Source organism: Meles meles, chromosome 19 (genome assembly GCF_922984935.1).
Source record: "Meles meles chromosome 19, mMelMel3.1 paternal haplotype, whole genome shotgun sequence".
Taxonomy (NCBI): Eukaryota; Metazoa; Chordata; class Mammalia; order Carnivora; family Mustelidae; genus Meles; species Meles meles.
Window position 1 is genome coordinate 49,429,690 of NC_060084.1, and position 20,656 is coordinate 49,450,345.

The 20,656-nt window shown below is 46.4% G+C and overlaps 1 protein-coding gene and 1 non-coding gene across 4 annotated transcripts in view; one reads left to right on the forward strand and one right to left on the reverse strand.

Moving 5' to 3' along the window:
- Window positions 1-14,593, forward strand: part of CCDC61 (coiled-coil domain containing 61) — a 50,320-nt gene extending 35,727 nt beyond the window's left edge. Inside the window, exons 15-19 of one of the 3 annotated variants that reach the window (XR_006816208.1) lie at window positions 897-1,054; window positions 2,522-2,784; window positions 12,528-12,660; window positions 13,527-13,777; window positions 14,293-14,593. The gene's annotated coding sequence lies outside the window, so the exon portion shown is untranslated. Of the gene's footprint in view, window positions 1-896; window positions 1,055-2,521; window positions 2,785-3,976; window positions 4,018-12,527; window positions 12,661-13,526; window positions 13,778-14,292 lie in introns of those variants that run through there. The other 2 variants (XR_006816207.1, XR_006816209.1) reach the window with 2 other exon arrangements.
- LOC123931933 lies at window positions 8,338-8,441 on the reverse strand. Its single transcript, XR_006816353.1, has one exon. It is a non-coding gene; the product is annotated as a U6 spliceosomal RNA (small nuclear RNA).
- Window positions 14,594-20,656: the final 6,063 nt, after the last annotated feature.

The following is a 20,656-nucleotide window of genomic DNA, read 5'->3' on the forward strand; positions in this document are numbered from 1 at the left end:
GAGAAGATACAGAGAATCTGTATCTGTGATAATATTGCTGAGCCTCACCTAAGATCATCCCTCTTACTAAATTCTTCTGCCCTTTGATGCTCCATAAATTAGAGAGATTTTTACTAATTCCTTGTTTCAACCTCTCAATTAGGGCTGTTGTGTTTACTGTGTCTTTGAAAGGTTGTGTAATATAATGGCTGTGGTAGGCTCAAAAGTGGTCCTCCTCAAAGAGACCCAAATCCTAATGCTGGAACCTGTGAGTGTTACTTTACTTGGCAAAAAGACCCCCTCCCCCCAAATCTTTGCAGGTGTGATTATACTCAGGGTCTTGAGATGGGGAGATTATCCCGGATTACCCAGGTAGGCTCTAAATACAATCACACTTAGAAGGGGGAAAGAGAGGGATGTTTGACTAGAGACAGAAGGGAAAGCTGTGCAGAGACAGAGGCAGAGATTGGAACAATGCAGGCACAGCCACAGTTACCAGCTTCCACCAGAAGCCGCAAGAATGAATAGAACACACAGAAAGAATTCTCCCTTTGAGCCCCCAGAGAGAGGCAATCCACAGAAGGAACTGAGCATCCCTGAACATTCTTGTTGGGCGAGAAAGGAATCCAAGCTCAGATGGCTGTTTATGTATTTCTTAAGATCATGGTTCCGGCCAGCAGCCCCAAAGGGTAAGGTAACATTTCTTCCCAGATGAAGAGGAGACTTGCTTACTGCTCAGATTCCTGAAGCTCCATGTTGTGATGTAACTGCAGGCAAGCAGGCCAGGCTCTGACTCCCCCTGCAGGCCCCATGGTACTTGCAGGGGTGGTGGTGGGGGGAGATGCATCAATATGGACACGCTAATCCTCTTCCTTTTGATACGCTCTGAATACCAAAGTCCTTTTTCTCCGACTCAGGTGTTTTGAGCTTTCTGCCAACTTTTATGCAACAATTACAGAATAATTTGTTGACCTATAAAGGAGAGTGAAATCCCAGACCCTGACAGTTCTATTGGTGGATTCAAACATTCAAGGAATAAAGGACAGTTTCCTACAAACTCTTTCTGAAAATCAAGGTAAGAAGTACTCCCTAACTCATTTATGACATCAGTGTAATCCTGATATCAATGCCAGAAAGAAAGATATTCCAGAAGAAGAAAAATCACAGACCAATATCCCTCATGAAAATGGATGCAATGGGACGCCTAGTGGGGCTCAGTCGGTTAATCGACTGTCTTCGGCTCAGGTCATGATCCCGGGGTCCTGGGTTAGGGTTCCGCTCAGAGGGGAGCCTGCTTCTCCCTCCACCTCCTGCTCCCCTTGCTCTCTCTGTCTGACAAATAAAGAAAATCTTAGGGGCGCCTGGGTGGCTCAGTGGATTAAGCCGCTGCCTTCGGCTCAGGTCATGATCTCAGGGTCCTGGGATCGAGCCCCGCATCGGGCTCTCTGCTCCGCAGGGAGCCTGCTTCCTCCTCTCTCTGTCTGCCTCTCTGCCTACTTGTAATCTCTCTCTCTGTCAAATAAATAAATAAAATCTTTAAAAAAAAAAAAAAAAAAAAAAAAAAAGAAAATCTTAAAAAAAAAAAAAAGAACCTGGATACAAAACTCTCTAACAAAGTACAAAAAGACAGAATCCAACAAATATGTAACGAGAGCAAATGAGGTTTAACCCAGCAGCTCTCCGTGCGCTTAACATTCAAAACCCAGTCAGTGAAGCACGAGCCCTGGTGTCCTGTGTCCGGGGCAGCCTGCAGCAGAGTGGAGGGGAAGGGCAAGTTGTGATTTTCCCCACTGGCCATCAGGGAGTCAGTGACTTAAAGCTTAAAACTGCTTGGAGGCAGGATTCTTGTTCCTAAGGAGATGGAGGTTGCAGATCTGGCAGAGGACAGAAGTCACCTGGTCATCAGATAATTTTGCAACCAGAGCCGATAGTTCATCAGTTCCTAAGCAGATGCATGACAAAGAGTGGGCTGCTTGAGAGGGAGAGGCACCCACAGGGGTAAAGACCCAGGGCGAGGTGGGAATGTGGCCACAGCACAAAACATTTTGAAACAATTGGGATCCAGCTGTTTTAAGGACAAGACAGCAACTGTAAGGAAAGTTCAGGAAACTATTTTTTTTTCAGGAAGTTATTATTAAGAAGAGTGTGTCACGCAGTTCCTGGCTGGCTCAGTCAGCAGAGCACGTGACTTGATCTTAGGGTTTTGAATTTGAACCCCCATGTTAGGTATAGAGATAACTTAAAAAAAAAAAGTAGGAGGAGGGGGAGGAAGGAGGAAGAGGAAGGAGAAAGGGGAAGAGAAGAAGGAGGAGGAGAAAGAAGAGGAAGAAGGAGGAGAAGGAGGAGGCAGGAGGAGGGAGAGGAGGAGAGAGAGAGGGAGGAGGAGGGAGAGGGTAGGTGGGGAGAAGGGGCAGGAGGAGGAGAGGCAGCAGCTGGAGGAGGAAAAGGAGGAGGAGGAGGGAAATGGGCCATTAGGTTTTGGTCTTCCAGATGGTTTCTGTGGTTGATTGGCATCTCTGCAAATTTGGCTTTTTCCCATCAGTTTCCTGAATTAGGTGACAGAGACACGTAGCAAGAAAGTACCAGGGCATGGCAAGAGGATGTGAGCTGGCCGGCAGACGTTCTGAGGCAGCAGAAAATAGCAAAGGGAGAAAAGAGAGCAACAGAACAACAAAGAACATGGAAAAGGAAGCCCAGCGGCTCAGGGAGAAGGAACAAACCAGAATTAACGTGCAACTTCCATCACACACGTTTCCTCAGATGTCAAAGTTCCAGTGAGAGAGATCTGAGCTCCATGTCCCTGGTGTGCGTATGTATTTAAGAGTATTTTCAGAATACAAAACTTGATTTAAAAAATAAATATTTTGGGGGCACCTGGGTGGCTCAGTGGGTTAAGCTGCTGCCTTCGGCTCAGGTCATGATCTCGGGGTCCTGGGATCGAGTCCCGCATCGGGCTCTCTGCTCAGCAGGGAGCCTGCTTCCCTCTCTCTCTCTCTGCCTGCCTCTCTATCTACTTGTGATCTCTCTCTGTCAAATAAATAAATAAATAAAAATAAATATTTTTAAGTAATCTCTACAACCAATGTGGGGCTCAAACTCAGAACCCCAAGATCGAGCCTCATTCTCCACTGACAGAGCCAGGCAGGTGCCCCCACAAATTTGATTTTTGACGCATTCAGCAAGCCACCCAACCCATCAGGATTCTCCCAAAGTACCTGGGAGTCTTAGTGGTTGAGACTCAAAAGAAAAGAAAAGACTTACAAGATGACATTTTCTTCAACATACTGCAAACATGAGACAATTGTCCGTGGGAGAAAAATTATTATAACTGGAATGCGCCAGGACCTCTTCAAGCTAGTGCTTCTAGAAATAAAGGGGAAGACGTGATCTTGTGGTACAAGAGAACACCGCTGTCTTTCCTGCCCTCCTTCAATGTGCAGAACGATAAAATATACTCTGGAAGTTTTCCATGATTTCTTGACCTCAAGTAGCCAAACTTTGGGACTTGAAACTTCCTCAGTTTTATTGTCAGGAGCTGGTATTGGCATGTATTTCCTCTAATTTGAACTGATGTCGTTGGTGTTTGATACAGCACTAAGGAATATGATGATTTGGTTTCTAAGAAAATAACATTAAGTGCAATGACTTTATTTATCATAAGAAAAAAAAAGATCTGTATAGTTTGCCATGGTGTCAGAATAAGGAAGATCCTGTATGGTCATTTCAATAGACGCAGAAAGGTACTTGACAAAGTTTGCTATATATTAAGAAAAAAAATCATCAGAAAACAAAGGAAAATTCCTCAAGTGGTGAGTGACCAATGAATGGGTCCACCATGCTTGTGGTTAGGGTACCAGGAATTATGGAACACAGACCCTTCCTCCCCTACCAAAAAGCCCGAAAGACAAAACCCAAGGAAAATTATATTCAAATGATCCTATCCAAACTTCTGCCTTCAGAAAATGTTTAATAATTCTTTTTTTTTCTTTTTTTAAAGGGAGGCTCCACGCCCAGCATGGAGCCTAGTGTGGGGCTTGAACTTACAACCCTAAGATTAAGAGCTGGATGCTTCACCAACTGAGCCATCTAGGCACCCCTCCAGGAAGGTAATTTTATTTTTTTTTAAGATTTTATTTATTTATTTGACAGAGGGAGAGATCACAAGTAGGCAGAGAGGCAGGCAGAGAGAGAAGGGGAAGCAGGCTCCCCGCTGAGCAGAAAACCCGATGTGGGGCTCGATCCCAGGACCCTGAGATCATGACCTGAGCCGAAGGCTAAGGCTTAACCCACTGAGCCACCCAAGCGCCCCAGGAAGGTAATTTTAAAAGTCATTTTTCCTTATAGTTGAAGATACAGTGATGAAACACAAAATGTTTGAATTACATACAGATTATGAAGCCCCGTTTTGTTTCTTAGACAACTTCACAAATACAAGAAATGTCAAATGAGACAGCAAAATACCCTTAGATATATTTGCATTTAAATAAATCCACGCTATACAGAACTGATTTGTAAAGTTAAATATTTTTAGAGAACTTGTCTTGAGAGAATCATCAGCTCCAGAACTACTGAAATTTACATTCAGAATGGACTTACCCGAAATTTACAATGATGTCAGGGTCTGCAAAATCCTGACAGGAGCCTCATACAGTTGGAACAGCAGGAAGATAATTCTAAAAATTAAATATTTTTTAAAGATTTTATTTATTTATTTATTTGACAGAGAGAGAGAGAGAGGGAGAGAGATCACAAGTAGGCCGAGAGGCAGACAGAGAGAGAGGGGAAGCAGGCTCTCTGCTCGGCCAAGCAGAGAGCCTGATGCCGGGCTCAATGCGGGGCTCGATCCCAGGACCCTGAGATCACGACCTGAGCCGAAGGCAGACGCTTAACCCACTGAGCCATCCAGACATCCCTAAAAATTAAATATTATCACAACAGTGTGTAACCCTGTGTTTTTATATAAATCAAAAATGAAGTTGCTCAAATCAAATAAAGGATTCCATTTATTTATTTGACAGAGAGATAGCGAGAGAGGAAAAACAGCAGGGGAGTGGGAGAGGGAGAAGCAGGCTTCCTGATGAGCTGGGAGCCCAATGCAGGATTCGATCCCAGGATGCTGGGATCATAACCTGAGCGAAAGGCAGACAGGTTAACAACTGAGCCACCCAGGCGCCCCTCAAATATACATTTTAAGAATGTCAGCAATTTTCAGATGAGCGAGCTAGGAAGATCTTATAATCAACCAAGCTGTCACCTGAATACAAATTTTTTTGGTTAAATTAGATAAAATCTTGACACCATAACGGGGGCGGGGGCTTCCCCTTCGTATTGTGCAACAGAATCCCTGAGGGGGAGTTGGAGTTCCTTCTTACAAGCAGGTGAAATGAAACTCTTGGTTCTTTGCTTGGCCTTTGCCGCCAGGTTTGGGGCAGGGCCCCAGTTCTTTGGCCAAAAGTGTGTGACTCTATCTCTTTTCATTGGTATTTCCGGGTTGCTGGCTTCTTCAGTAGCCTCTCTGGGGCGCATGATGCTTAAAGGAAGCCCCGTGAATTTATGATTGTGCCGTGCCTTCTTCTCTTTGCCTTGTGGAGTCTTCTTGTGTTTACTTTCTGTGTAATGCCTGGGACTGTTAGCTTTATCTGGCAAGAACAATAGAGAAAACTGTGTCTACTCCATTTTCTTGAAGCAGAAGTTCCTCTTTGATGTTTAATAAATAAAGAAATAATTTTAAAGGAAAAACCTTTATTTTGTACTTTTTTCCCCAGAAATTTTATTTATTTACTTGACACAGAAAGACACGGTGATAGAGGGAACACAAGCAGGCTTCCCGCTGACCAGGGAGCCCTGTGTGGCGCTCGATCCCAGGACCCTGCGATCATGACCCCAGCTGAAGACAGGTGCTTAACAGACTGAGCCACCCAGGCGCCCTGACAGCCTGGGCCTGAGACCCCAAGGACTCAGGACCCCAGAGCTCAAAGCAGGGCTGGAAGCGGCAGTTGGAGCCACAGAGGTGGGTCTCGTCCAAGGCAGGATGGTCCCCTTATCGCAGCACTCCTGCAAGGGGTTGTAGATCTGGTCCCCACATGTGGGCGCTGGCTGGCACAGACAAAGTCCTATGTCTGGGGGAGTCACTGCAGCATGGGCTCCAAGGACCAGACTAGGATCTCTGGAGCCCCCACCTCCATCCACGGTACCACCTCCTCCCTCCACACTCCACCTGTGATTCCTTCTGAGCCTGAGCCCAGGAGTTCAGCATGGGAGGCAGCAGCCGAGGAGCAGAGGGACATGAGAACGATGGAGAGAGCATAAGCATCCGGTCAGCACTGGGGTACACCAGATGACGTCACTGAGCTGCATTCAGCGTGGGCCGCAGCTCAGAGTGGGTGTTGACACGGACTCAGGGTGGCAGGAAGGGGTCGGGGAAGGGTCGGGTCTAATAGTTGCCGGTCAGGGGGAGCCTGAGCTGCAGCCAGAGCTCGCCTGGGGGTGATGACCAAGCAGGAAGCCAAGAATCGAACAGGCAAGAGGGCATTATGTTTGAGGTTCAGGGGTCCATTCGGGATGCGACAAGACAGAAGCTTGGGGGGAGTGCCCCGCGGATCCTTACCAAACAAAGATCCTGAGCTCCATAGTTCTCGAACCTCAGCTCCAGAGCAGTTGTGGGCAAAGGAGCCACAGAGCTGGGGCTGGGACTTTATCCTGGGACTCTGACAGACACGCTTGCCAAAAACCTCAGGGTCAGTATGACCGAGGATACTCTCAAAGTGGTGACTTTGGCAAGTGCCTTTCCCTGAAGGCCTCCAGGGGAAGCCCACCTGGAAATTATCGCTTGTCAAGTGATCGGCCAGAGGCCCACTTTTTCTAGACTTTCCATGTTCTCCTGCCCTGGTGGCTTCAAGGGGTCCCCGTTCTCCCCTCCCCTGCAAGACAACACCAGACCCACCCTGTGCGTCTTCTTCAGACTCATTTGTGGGAAATGATGGAGCTGCAGAATGATCTAGAAGAAGAAGTGGGGCTGCAGAAACTCCACTGGAGTGAACCAGAAAGGAATAGGCAACCACGGGATAGGCTTCCGGAGTTCATAAAACAGACTGCAAGGCGGCAGACTACAGAGTGCCTTGTCCAAAGGAACAATCCACCCATGCTCCTTCCTAGGATTTTACTGTCACCATGAACGTTAATTGTGTGAGGAGATAAGCACATGGGATATACTAGTTGTGCCCCTCTGTCTTCTGGTGGCTTCCTTCCCACAGCACAAGAAAAAGATGGGAAAGGCATGAGAAAGAGAAAGCAGAGGCTTTATTCACATCCTTGTAAAAGTGCATTGTTGGTGGAAGGGACTCCTCCCTCTCCTCTCTAAGTGCCTGAATAATTTTGAGTAGGAGTGGTCTTGTTCCTCAAACCCAAGTTCAGCAGCCTTTCCCTGGAAAGGTCAGTGCTTAAGAGATGAGTTTTGACTGGGGAGAGGAGCTTTGCTCAGGAGGCTGGCCACCCGGGGAGAGGGTGGGCTTTTGTCCAAAGGCCAACTCCGAAGTTTCTGCCTGGCCTGGAGATTTTTCAAAGGGGTTGAATCCGTTAAGGTAGTGCTGGGATCAGTGACCTTTCTGCTGGTGCCAGCTCCTGAGTTATCTCCGTGCTGGGTGATTGATTGTACCAGAAATTCCAGTTCTTTGTTGCCTTGGGTTTGGGTGGGGTGCACAAGAAGTCTGATATTTTTGTACCCTGTTGTTGTGCAAGAGTATTCTGTTCTTTCTGCCAAGGAGGACAAGTTTTACAGATGTGCAAAGGGAGGTTGGTAATGTGGTGCATGACCTTAGACTCATTTGCTAAAAGAGTTTTTAGAGGGGCACCTGGGTGGCTCAGTGGTTTAAGCCTCTGCCTTCGGCTCAGGTCATGATCTCAGGGTCCTGGGATCGAGCCCCGCATCGGGCTCTCTGCTCAGTGGGGAGCCTGTTTCTCCCTCTCTCTCTGCCTGCCTCTCTGCCTACTTGTGACCTCTCTCTGTCAAATAAATAAATAAAACATTTTAAAAAATAAAATAAAAGAGTTTTTAGAGAGTCAGAAAGCCCAGGGAACTTCAAGTGGACCTGCCCGCCTCTGTGGCCTGCAGAAGTTCTGATCCCTTATTGCCCAAGGCCAGTTGTCTGTAAATTTCAAAGAAGGCAAGTTATTTCTGTTAGAAACCAAAGACTAAAAGTCAGCGAACAATGCGAATAATGAGTGTGTTACTCGAAGCAAGTTAGGATGGCCTGGAGGGCTGTTAGAGTCTGAGGATGCTTGCATATAAATGAGCCCTCCTCCCCTAATTTGGCAGGAGTCTGTGTGAGTTGGTGTATATTTCTGCTTTTGTTTGTTTATTTTAAAAGGGAGCGCTTTGCAAATTTGCGTGTCCTCCTTGTACAGGGGCCGTGCTAATTTCTGCAACCTTCCAGTTTTACTGTGTGTGCTGTCCCAGCAGGCACTGTGTGGGTTGGTATTGACATAGCAGATTTCCACACTGTCTCCTCATGCCCAAGGCAGCCCAACAGGAGACCCAACCCGCCCCTCTGCTGATAGGATCACAGACCTGAAGAACTGTGTTCCTGTCTTCTAAATTAATTAGCTTATGAATGAATTAATAATTCATCCATAATTCTGAACCTACAACGAGGAATTCCTGGCCTCACGAAGGAGAACGCTGTAGATAAACAGTACAACAAACTATAAAGTCAAATCATAAAAGTTATTAGTAGAAGAATTAATTTCCATATAATTAAGTTATCTTCATAGAAACCTCATGAAACCTCTTGTCAAGCAAGAAGCAAGGCTGGTAGATTCAGCCAGTAGAAACCCCCCAAAAGCTGGAGGGCCCAACTGGTTCAGTCCAGGCAGCATGCAAGTCTTGATCTCGAGGTTGTAAGTTCAAGTCCCACATTTTGAGCCCAATGCAAGGCTTGAACACACGACTCTGAGATCAAGACCTGAGCTGAGGTCAAGAGTTGGACGTTCCACTGACTCAGCCACCAAGCCAGCTCCCCACCCCCCAAAAAAAATCTTAAAAAAAAATAGAATCCAAATTCTTATGTCCTAAAACATTTCTATCCAAAAATGCTTCCAGAAATGGACTCAATTTGGATCATAAGGAGTATGCTGGAGTCTCCAGTGTCCATGGTAATTACAACGGCATTTGCTTTATATTGTACTTAGTACCAGCCAGGGGAAGTGTGGTTATTTCATTGTATGCAAAGAGCACACCGAAGGTCCGAGACGCTAAGTCATTGCACAAAAAAATCCCACTGCTTGGAGATGGTAGAGTCAGGTCCCTAAAATCATCAAAGAGAATTGCAAGCATATTATTTAAAGCCATGAAGGGGCTAATGCCAGAAACTGGTAAAAGCATGGGACTCAGGAGTGCTGATGGGGAGGAAGGTCAAAGGAAGGGAGTGCAATTTTTATTTTTAATTTTTAAAAAAACATGAGATGGAAGTTTTACCCTATCTATGCATGCCTTTGCAAATTTAAAAGGAGCCTAGGTTTGGGCAGTCTCCACATGGCCCATAAGCCAGTGATAGTGTTAATAAGCACGGGTGCTATGGGGCACAGATAGAATGGGTTCTTTTATTTATGTTTTTTTTTTTTTTTAAGAAAGAGCAAGCAAGTACCTGCCCAGTGTGCCAGAGCTGGGGTGGGAAGGGCGGGGGCAGAGGAAGAGGAAGAGAAAGAATCTTAAGCAGGCTCCATACCAGCATAGAGCCCCAGGCAGGAGCTCCATCTCAGGTTCCTGAGATCCTGACCTGAACCTAAATCAAGAGTTGGTTGCTGGATGCCTGGGTGGTTCAGTGGGTTAAGCCTCTGCCTTCCGCACAGGTCATGATCTCAGGGTCCTGGGATCAAGCTCCTCATCAGGCTCTCTGCTCAGTGAGGAGCCTGCTTCCCCCCCCCCCCCCCCCCCGCCTGCCTCTCTCAGCCTGCTTGTGATTTCTCTCTGTCAAATAAATAAATATGCACTCCTAGATCCTTATTGATTATCAGTGGGTGGAATTGGCAGTGCTGGGAGGGTGGGGAGGAGGGGCGGCCTGAGCGAAGCCCTGCAAGAAAATCCAATGACTCCTGTGAAGGGCCAGGAGGACAATCCACAGAGACCTACAGGTGAACCAGGTTTGGGAGCCTGTTTGGGAACTATGGGGAGCGAGTGTTGGGGTGCATGGCGGAGGCCAGCAGTGCTGGAGGAGAAGGGGCTGTAGAACAAGCAGGACAGATCAGGAAGGACCCTGTTGGACGTGGGTTGGGTTTCATCCTGGAGATGGTGGGGAGTCGCTCCCTGATTTTAAGCAACCTTGAAGATGGAAACCAGGTCACATTTCTGTGATCCTAGTGTCTTCCCCCCTGCTCAGGGCTGTCACAACATCTTAGCAAAGACAACAACTTCCCAGACCACAGGCCTGCTCCCTATTCTTAACTCGTTTATTTACAGCAGCCCCACTTTACCTGCCATGGGTGGGGGTGGAGAATCCTCATTCTGAAGGATTGTCTCTGGGTCGATAGTAGCCTAAACTGTGTCCTAATGCCTGTCACTCCGCTCACGCCATCTCATCACTTCCTCCCGGGTCATCCCGGAAGGATGAGTGCACTACACTAAGATATTTTGAGAGAGAGAGTCCACACTCATATAGCTTTTAGTACAGCGTATTATTATAATTCTCCTTTTATTATTAGTTGTTGCTGTTAATCTATTACTGTGCCTGATTTATAAATTACAATTTATCATAGGTATTTGTGGACACCTATGGTCTATAGGAAAAAACATAGTATTTATAGGATCGGGTACTATCCACGGTTTCAGGCATCCACTGGGGATCTTGGAAATATCCCACCATGGATAAGGGAAAGGAGGGGGGACTACTGTAGGTGTTTCTTTGTTTTAATATTGTTTGTTGGTGTTGGTGACCATTCTCCGTGCGTCTCTTGCGTTTTTGCCTGTCTTGCCAGGAGGTATTGACTGTTCTTTCTTCCAAGTTCCTTCAAGTAGTGTGAAAACTTCTTTTAAAAAAATAAAAGAGGGGCGCCTGGGTGGCTCAGTGGGTTAAACCTCTGCCTTCGGCTCAGATCATGATCTCAGGGTCCTGGGATTGAGCCCCACATCGGGCTCTGCTCAGCAGGGAGCCTGCCTCTCCCTCTCTCTCTGCCTGCCTCTCTGCCTACTTGTGATCTCTGTCTGTCAAATAAATAAATAAGATCTTTTTAAAAAGAATATTTGTAGTGTGAAGAGCCTTGAAAGATAAGAGGGAGTATCTCCTTCCAGGGGGAGGATGGATTTGTTCAGTGTCCTGTGTAATAGTGGTAAGATCTTCCAGAACAAAAGCCAGGCAGGCTTACCACCCATAATGAAAAATTCAGATTTCCTTACTTAAGATACAAGTTCATCTCCTGTAATGCAACCCACTGTGTGCGCTGCCGTCCCCCGGACCTCCTCCCTTGCCCTGTAGGTGCTGTGGCTCAGGGGACAGGTGCAAATGCTGGTACCTGGTTACTCTCTACTCCTGGGAGCAAATCTGTCCTTTGTCTCTGACCCAGAAGTCTTGTGTCTTCTGAGAGGAACCGTAGAATGTGGCAGGATGCAGTGAGGTTAACATCTCGATCCCTTCCCAGTTTCTGACAAGTGGTTTTTTTCATGTTTGTCTTTATTTTACCTTGCCATTTCTGAAGAGCCTTATATGTACTGTGCTGCTGTTGGCCATCACGGGGAAAGATAGACAGACTCGGGGCTCCTGGGTGGCTCACTCTGTTGAGTGTCTGCCTTGGGCTCAGGTCATGACCCGAGGGCCCTGGGATCGAGCCCCGCATCAGTCTTCCTGCTCAGCGGGAAGCCTGCTTCTCCCTCTGCACCTCCCCGCTGCTAGGGTGTATCTCTCTCTCTTTCTATCTCAAAGAAAGAAATAAAATAAAATCTTTAGAAACAAAAAAGAAAGACAAACTCTACATAAGTGATTTTGTCTTTTGCACCGAATTTATCCTACTTTGGAACAACTTTATTGGGATCTAGTTTACAGGTCATGAAGTTTACCAGTTGCAAGTGTATATGATTTGGTGATGTTTTTGCAGACTGCATTTTGAGATTTTCCGTTTTGTGTCTAAGGGCACAGTCAGAGACTTTCCAGGAACATGTTCTGGGAGAAGACAATTCCTACTGGGCAGTGGGAAGCCGCCCAGGCAACCCAACCACAGTGGGTTACATTGTGCGAGAAAACCCACAAGCGTTTGTAAATTGGAATCTTTATTCATTTTGCTGGTTTTATGCACTTCATCACTGAGAGGCTCTTTGAATTCTACTCTCAAAGCATTTCGTTCAGCACCGTCCAACAGAACTTTCTGCCGTGGCGAACACGTTCTCCATTGCGCTGGAAATCGAGGAAAGAAACCCAATATTTTATTTAATTTTAATTGATTAAAAAAACTGCTGTGACCAGTGGCTCCCATATTGGAGATCATAGTTCTTGGGGAAAAAAATGTCAACACTGTGGCTTGGGAGGGACCCTCAAGATTTGTGACCAGGCTCCAATGTTCTCCAGGATTTCCTCACCTGGAAGACATCTGAGATATGACCTGACATCAGCCGGTCCTGGGAGAGCTCTGGCTTCCAGCAATTCACTCCGGGCTGCCGTCTCTCTGGCTACTTGAAGGCTGCAGCTGACCCTGTTTCTGGTGGGCGAGCAGGGCACTCTGGGGCCAGAAAACACAGTGTTTCTGGTGGGGGGTGGGCGGTAGCAACTGCAGTGAGACCCCCATTTCAGGCACATACATTGGGGGTAGCAGTCATTCCTGGTTTTTGATCCATAGCCTGTTTTTTTTTTAAAGATTTTTATTTATTTATTTGACAGACAGAGAGTAGGAGGAAGCAGGCTCCCTGCTGAGCAGAGAGCCCAATGCAGGGCTCAATCCCAGGATCCTGAGATCATGACCTGAGCCGAAGGCAGAGGCTTAACCCACTGAGCCACCCAGGCGCCCCCATAGCTTGGTTTTGAAAAGAGCTAGGACAGCTAGGCTCTGCGCCCATTTTTTCAGCCTCCCAGTTGATTCTTGGGGCTCCCTTGTACCCTTTTGATAAATTCCTTTTCTAACTGAATTACTCCGAGTGTGTTTATCCTGATTGAAATCTGGACTCCTCACTGATGTAGAGGATATATAAAGTTATAGCCCTGAGAAGATTGCTTTCCAGTGTTTTGCAAACACTTGGATATTTAGCAGGAGGCATTATTCTGAGTGTCTCACAAATTAGACACATTTGTCATGCTATGTGCTTGTGGATACAAATACCGGTATCACTTAATATCTATATCTATATCTATATCTATCTATCTATCTATCTATCTATCTATCTATCTATATAAATAATAGGGTTTACAGGGGTGAAACGGAGACAGTTGAGCAGACTTGATCCCTGGAACATTTGGTAGCCCCCAGAAGTTGTTCGGACCAGCTGTATCTTGATGGGGTGCACCATCCCAGCCCCTCCCACCCTCTAGAGAGCCCACATGAGCTTTCCCCCTGTCCAATCTGGTTCTCTTCAGACGGACTTGGGAGTTGGGAATTCTTTCAGGATCCCAGGGAGCCCAAGGCCAGCTCTGGGGACACTGCCCACTTCCTGCCAGAACCAGATCCCAAAGAATCTGCTTCAAACTAACACTGGAGCCAGAAGCCAAACTCTCCGCAGAGCCTACCCCAGGCAGGAAATAAAAATAGATCGTCTCCATTGCCAACCTCGGTCCTGTCCCACAAGTTGGTCCGCGTCCTCTTGCACATGCTGAGACCTGGAGTCTAGGTGAGGATAAGGAGGCGGGAAGAAGCAATTCATGGGGTGGTGGGGTGGGCGTCTATATGACCCCACGTGGGAACCAGGTTTAGTGCTTCCCGGGGCCCCCAGCTGCTCAGGCTGAGGCTTCCCCTCGAACTCTGGGCCTGGGCCATGCCAGCTAGCCAGGTGTGGGAGCTAGATCCATGCCACCACGGAGAACGGCTGTATCAAAGAGACCCTAGTGCCCTTTGTCGCAAATACTGGCCCTGTTTCTGGCCTCGTGCCTTGAGATCGTTGCTTTCTTGGGGAAGGTGACTTTGAGGTGAAAGGTGCCAGTTGGAACCTCTGACTGTATGTCTGTTCCTGCCACCAAGAAATGACAGGTACCTCTGGGCTGGAGGCAGGAGTGGAGAGAGCAGGGGAGGGAATTTCCATGTGTGGGTCTTCTGATAGGGCATCCTGGTTCATCCTCCCTCTCTCCACCTCTTATCCTAGATGCTTGTCATCCCTGGTCTCAAACGTGCCTTTCTTCCTCTTTCCAGCTGAAGAGCGCCTTGCCAGAGGGACTGGAGCTGATGTTTCCTGCAGCAGCTGAAAATGGAGCGTGGGGTCAGCCTGGCCTGGGGTAACCCGGTGTGCAGGGCACACCAAAGGCTTTGGAAACCACAGCCCTCCACGCACTATCTCATCGCGATACCACCCGAAATCAAGGCTGAATGCGAACGTCATGCTGAATCATGGGCGGAATTGCAAAGAACCCTTCTTGCTAGATTTTTGTTTGTTTGTTTGTTTTTTGTTTTTTGTTTTGCTTGCCATGTTTGGAATAAGGTAACCAGATCCGAACTCTTTCCTTAATTGTCCTCCTGCTTTGCTGGTTTTTGGAGCAAGGGTGTTTGGTCCTTTTTAGGGGGCGGAGGGCTGCCTCTGCATGGCCTGTCTTGCCTATGACATTCCTCCTGGGAGACTGTTGGGAAGACTCCTGACAAACAGTCTAGTTCTTTGTGACTGCGGTTAGAGGCAATGTGTGTTGTAAGAGGAAGGCTTTCCATCAGCTCAGGCGACCCCGGGCCCAGCCGGCCTCAGGGCCCATCAGGGTGGTGCTCGGGAAGGCCCGTCAACTCTGAGCTCTGGGGACCTACATCATTTTGTCGGACTGACTTAAGGGCCCATTCAAGCTAGGTCCTCATCTAGGGACAGTTTCACTAGTGATTAGGATGGAAGGAACTAGCTTCCCTCTGCGTTCCTGGATTCTGGCTGAGGGTCGTGCTGGGTTCTGGCTCCACGACAGCAGGCAGCAAATGCAAAGCCGTCCAGTCAGCTCTGCATAGAGCAGGTGGTCAGGGGCAAAAGGCTCCTGGACTGAGAATATCCATTCCTATTACTGACTGTCCCCAGCAAGGAGTGGGGACAGAGAGCTTTGTTCCAGGGCCCACCCCAGGGGCCAGACGAGCCACTGCCGATGCTAAAAATGAAAGCTCCTGTCTCTTCTCCCCCCGCCCCCACCTTTCTCTCCATCCGGATTTTCCATTGCTTTGTCTCTTTCCATCCTCTGTGACTCTTCTCTCCTGTCATCCCATCCCTCCCTCCCTCCCTCCCTTCCTTCCTCAGTCAGTTAAGCATAGGATTCTTGATTTTGGCTCAGGCCATCACCTCAGGGTCATGATCTCAGGGTCACGATATCGAGGCCCACATCAGACTTCACTCTCAGTGCGGAGTCTGCTTGAGATCCTCTCCCTCTGTCCTCCCCTGACCTGCCCCAACATACTTGTGCTCTCCCTCTCTCTCTTTTTCAAATCAATGAAATAAATCCTTAAGAGTCGTAAGCTCTACAGACTGAACGAGCCAGGTGCCCCTCTTTGCCTATCTTTCTTCAGCTCTTTTTGTTGTTGTTAAAGATTTTATTTATCTATTTGACAGAGAGAAACACAGTGAGAGAGGGAACACAAGCAGGGGGAGGGGGAGAGGGAGAAGCAGGCTTCCCGCAGAGCAAGGAGCCGGATGCGGGGCTTGATCCCAGGACCCTGGGATCATGACCTGAGCTGAAGGCAGACACTCAATGACTGAGCCACCCAGGCGCCTTCTTTCTTAATCTTGAAATATCGCTTAAACTAACAATATGGAAAATGGGAATATATTTTATTGAAAAATGTTCCATTTGTTGAGAACTAGAAATTATACAGTGAGAGATGATAACCTTCTTCATTACACCCCTTCCCCTCCCACATGGTAATGGCATTTACAATGTACTGTTTGTATTTTTCTATAAATTTACATATCTATGTATACACACATACCTGTAAATATGTGCACATATATACCACACTTTTCCATTTGTAAAATAGGACAATATTATACATACACCCTTTAAAATCCCAAAAGCACACAAGGTATTCTTTTTATGGCTGCCTAGATTTTCATTCTACAAATAAATTATAATTTATTTCATCTGTCTCCTTTTGAAAGTTACCTAAGGTTTCCCCAATTTCTCAGTCTTACCCTAAAAATGTGGCAATAAATATTCTTGTACTTAAGTCTTTGGGCACATAGTAAAATATTTTGCTGGTAACAGCATTAGAAGGAGAAGTCCTTTTTCTTTTAAGATTTTATTTATTTATTTGACAGAGAGAGAGAGAGAGAGAGAGATCGATCACAAGTAGGCAGAGAGGCAGGCAGAGGGAGAGGGAGAAGTAGGCTCCCCACTGAGCAGAGAGCCCAACGCAGGGCTTGATCCCAGGACCCTGAGATCATGACCTAAGCTGAAGGCAGGGACTCAACCCACTGAGACACCCAGGCGCCCCTAGAACAAGAAATTCTAAAGCAACTTGGGTACGACGCACTGAGTCATATGTAATGGGAACAAAAACAACATACCAATTGATTATGTGCCACATAATAAGAAATACGACTAGGCTGGACCCAGGGTTTAGTTCCAAGTATTTAAGCATGTTTTGTTTGTTTGTTTGTTTGTTTTTTTGTTTTTTTTTTTTTTTGGATTGCCTCCAACACAATTTGCACCAATTCCAAGCCCTCTGAACAGGAGATAGTCATGTTTGTTGGAGATTTTACTTCTGGAGATGTCACTCATTGTTGCGCAATTGCTCAGGTCACAGAGAACTTCTGATATAACTATCCCACACCCGGGTCAAAATTCCCAATCCTCTCCTAGGGAGCTAGACTTTATTCTGTAGAGTTTGTCAATGGAGAAGCATCCTTCCTAACTCCCATCAGAGATCACATCTGTCGGCTTCCCAGCTCACCTGCATTTTATTAAAATGAAGTTCCTCTCAAAAATTGAGACCCAGGGGCGCCTGGGTGGCTCAGTGGGTTGAAGCCTCTGCCTTTCGCTCAGGTCATGATCCCAGGGTCCTGGGATCGAGCCCCGCATCGGGCTCTCTGCTTGGCAGGGAGCCTGCTTCCTCCTCTCTCTCTCTCTGCCTGCCTCTCTCCCTACTTGTGATCTCTATCTGTCAAATAGATAAAGTCTTTAAAAAAAAAATTGAGACCCAGTTTAGGGAACTAGACATTCCTCCTTCTACTCCCTCTCTTCCATGGCTGAGCCTAAAGTATTCTTTATCAAGGTGGTGGGATTGGATTTATTCTGGGTATGTGTTTTGCGTTGAAGTTGTTATTTTTTCTTCATGTTATTGTATCTCGGGAAGAAACAAGTCCTCTTCAATGGGTTCAATTGCCTAAATCTCCCACGTGGTCCCCAGGTGATGGTATTCCCCTGTACTCCCCTCAGTCTGTGATACCTGCCCAACAAAGTAGAGCCCCCACCAGGCCTGCAGCCCTCAATCCACTCTGCTCCTTACAGGTCCAACTCTGCGATCTGTTCACAAATGGAGAATCCAGGGACTCAAGCACGAGATCTGGTTCTTTCTCTGCCCATGTCTGTGAGTTCATCATTTCTTCCCAGTTTGCTTTCCCTCACTCCAGTGGTGCACAAACAAGTTGGCGAGCTCAGGGTTTCTGTATGAACTGAACTATGGCACCAGTCACATTCATCTCTCCTTTGCACCATCTGTGAAGGAAGGGACATTATCGTTTCTCTGGAAGAATGATATTCTTTCACCCCCAAACCACCCCCTTTCTGGTTTCCAGTTCCCTCTTATCTGTCTAGTTGGTTCAGCTTCTTTGCCACCTAGAGACCCAGGGGAGTTTCACACCGAATAGAGCATAAAATAAATAAAGAAATGATCTGTATTGAATGGGGATGGAGCAGTAGAAGAGGAAGATAATGGTGACTTGCATGAGAGAAGGCAATGAGAAATCAGGAGTCCTTGTGGTGCAAGCCTGGTCTGTTGACCAAGCACAGGAACGGAACTAATTCGGGGTTTTCTAGTGAACCAGAGAAGTGACAAAATAGCATTTTTAAAGAGGTAAAAGAAAATAACAATGAATCTACTCTTGGTTTTGGTTCAGGTTATGATCTCATGGTTGTGAGACTGAGCCCCATGTTGGGCTTTGTGTTGAACTGAGTGTGGAGCCTTGTTGGGGTTCTCTCTCTCTCCTCTCCCTCTGCCTCCCTCACTGCTCACACTCTCTCTCTTTCTCAAAAAAGAAAAAAATTTAAAAAAGAAAATAACAGTCAATCTAAAATTGTATGCCTTGCTAAAATCCCTTCTGAAATGAATGTGAGGGTTCTCCCATTTACAGTCATGAGGGTGCTAACTGACACCAGGCTAGTTTTTCTGATAACAAGTATAAAACTGAAGCCAATGATTTTGTGTAGTGGATAAAGGCAGCATGAGGCTTTGACTTCTGAAAGAAAGGAAACTCATAAGGTAAGTACCTAGCTAATTACGTTTTCTGCTCAGGGACATTTTCACTGACTTAGTTGTGCAAGCAGCAGGGATCTGAGTAGAGCACAGTCATCCTTTAGAAATGAGTTTGTTCTGGAAACTGGATGGAACTGGAACCTCAGGTGCTTGGTGTCAAAGAGAAAGGGCAGAGAGTGAGCCCCAGAAATCCACATGGGCAGAGAGGGCCAGGCTGTGCATACACAGGCAAGACCTCCCAAAGCTGACCAGAGAGGGAAAGTTTAAGGAAGAAAGTATCTGATTCATTTGTACCCAACGCATGAAGATTATTGAGTGATGACACAGGCTAATGCCATTGGAAAGAGTTTAATGTTACTGACAGTTTCCCTAGAAACGAGACATGCCATGCAGGGTCACATGAGGAAGCACCAGGTTTGGTCGTGAGGAAGAAGCAGGAGAGAGGGGAAATCATAGGCCAGAGACCTACTGTGTTTTCCAAGGGAAAGGCAAAGCAGGGCACGGCAAACAGTTTGGCATCGTCTAGTTAGATGATGTTGCTGGGCTCTGGACTTTTGCGGTGATCTCTACTTGTCTGGTACCTTCCTCTGGGTTGATTAAGGGCGGGGACAATATTGGCTTTGTATGCAAGAGTAGACAAAGGGGGTGGGCCAGAGCATGAACACAGATCACAGGGAAGATAGGACCTTTAGTTTGGTCCTACAATGGATGCTAAATTAAATAGATAAATACAGACTCTAAGAAAACACAGAATAGGGGCGCCTGGGTGGCTCAGCGGTTTAAGCCTCTGCCTTCAGCTCAGGTCATGATCTCAGGGTCCTGGGATCGAGCCCCACATCGGGCTCTCTGCTCAGTGGGGAGCCTGTTTCTCCCTCTCTCTCTGCCTGCCTCTCTGCCTACTTGTGACCTCTCTGTCAAATAAATAAAAAAAATAAAAAAAAAGAAAACACAGAATATTATTCCAGATGGAAGGGCACAAAGGAGTCACATCGATCAAACTGTAATGTGGGATTCCGGATTGGATCCTGAGCAGGTAGCAGACATCAGGGAAAATTAAAATAAGATCTATAGATTAGTTAATAGTATCATGTCAGTGTTAATTTCCTGGTTTCAATAATTGTATTAGAATCATGTAAAATGTCAATGTTATGAGAGATAACTATTGTCTTTGCAACTTTTTTGTAAGTCTAAAATTTTCAATATAGTAAGTTAGCAAATATTTTACATATTTACATAATTACATAATTATATTTTGCATATTTACATATTACAAGTTACATATTTTACATATCATTTTACATAATGATACATACAAAAATATTATTATCATCGTGAAATCCATCTCTGCTAAACCAGGAAAAAATCCCATCATTGGGAGAACTAGAGGAATGAGATGTTGCCTTAATTCCAGTGGGTATGTCTGCTAAAACTTCAGATACATTGGTAGAGTCTTTTGGGATACATACACCACATTTAGTTTCAGTATTATCATAATAAGTCCCCCCTTTGACTTGCAGTCAGGATTAGGTTTTGGAGGGCCACTTTTTGAATTTGTGGGTGACTCCCTGTTGGGTTGGGTTAAAACGTGGCTGCTGTATGCTTGGCTAAAGCCTCTATTTGTAATCTTACAACTATAGAGGTGGGTCTCGGGACAAATAAGGCTAAGGGGTAAAACCATAAAGAAGCCCTCTCTGCAGGCTGCCTGGGTGGTATAGTGAGTCCAGTGTCCCAACTCTGGGTTTCAGTTCAGGTCGTGATCTCAGGGTCTTGAGATGGAGCCCCATGCCAGGCTCTGTGTTCAGCTCAGAGTCTGCTTGAGACCCTCTTTTTCTCTAAAATAAACAAATATATCTTTTTTTTAAAGCCCTCTTTGGGCGCGCCTGGGTGGCTCAGTGGGTTAAAGCCTCTGCCTTCAGCTCAGGTCATGATCCTAGGGTCCTGGGATTGAGCCCCGCATGGGGCTCCCTGCTCAGCAGGGAGCCTGCTTCCTCCTCTCTCCTCTCTCTGCTTGCCTCTCTGCCTACTTGTGATCTCTGTCAAATAAATAAATAAAATCTTTTTAAAAAAAGCCCTCTTTGCCTGTTGTCTAGGCATAACAATATCCTAATTATGAGGAATCACTGTCAAG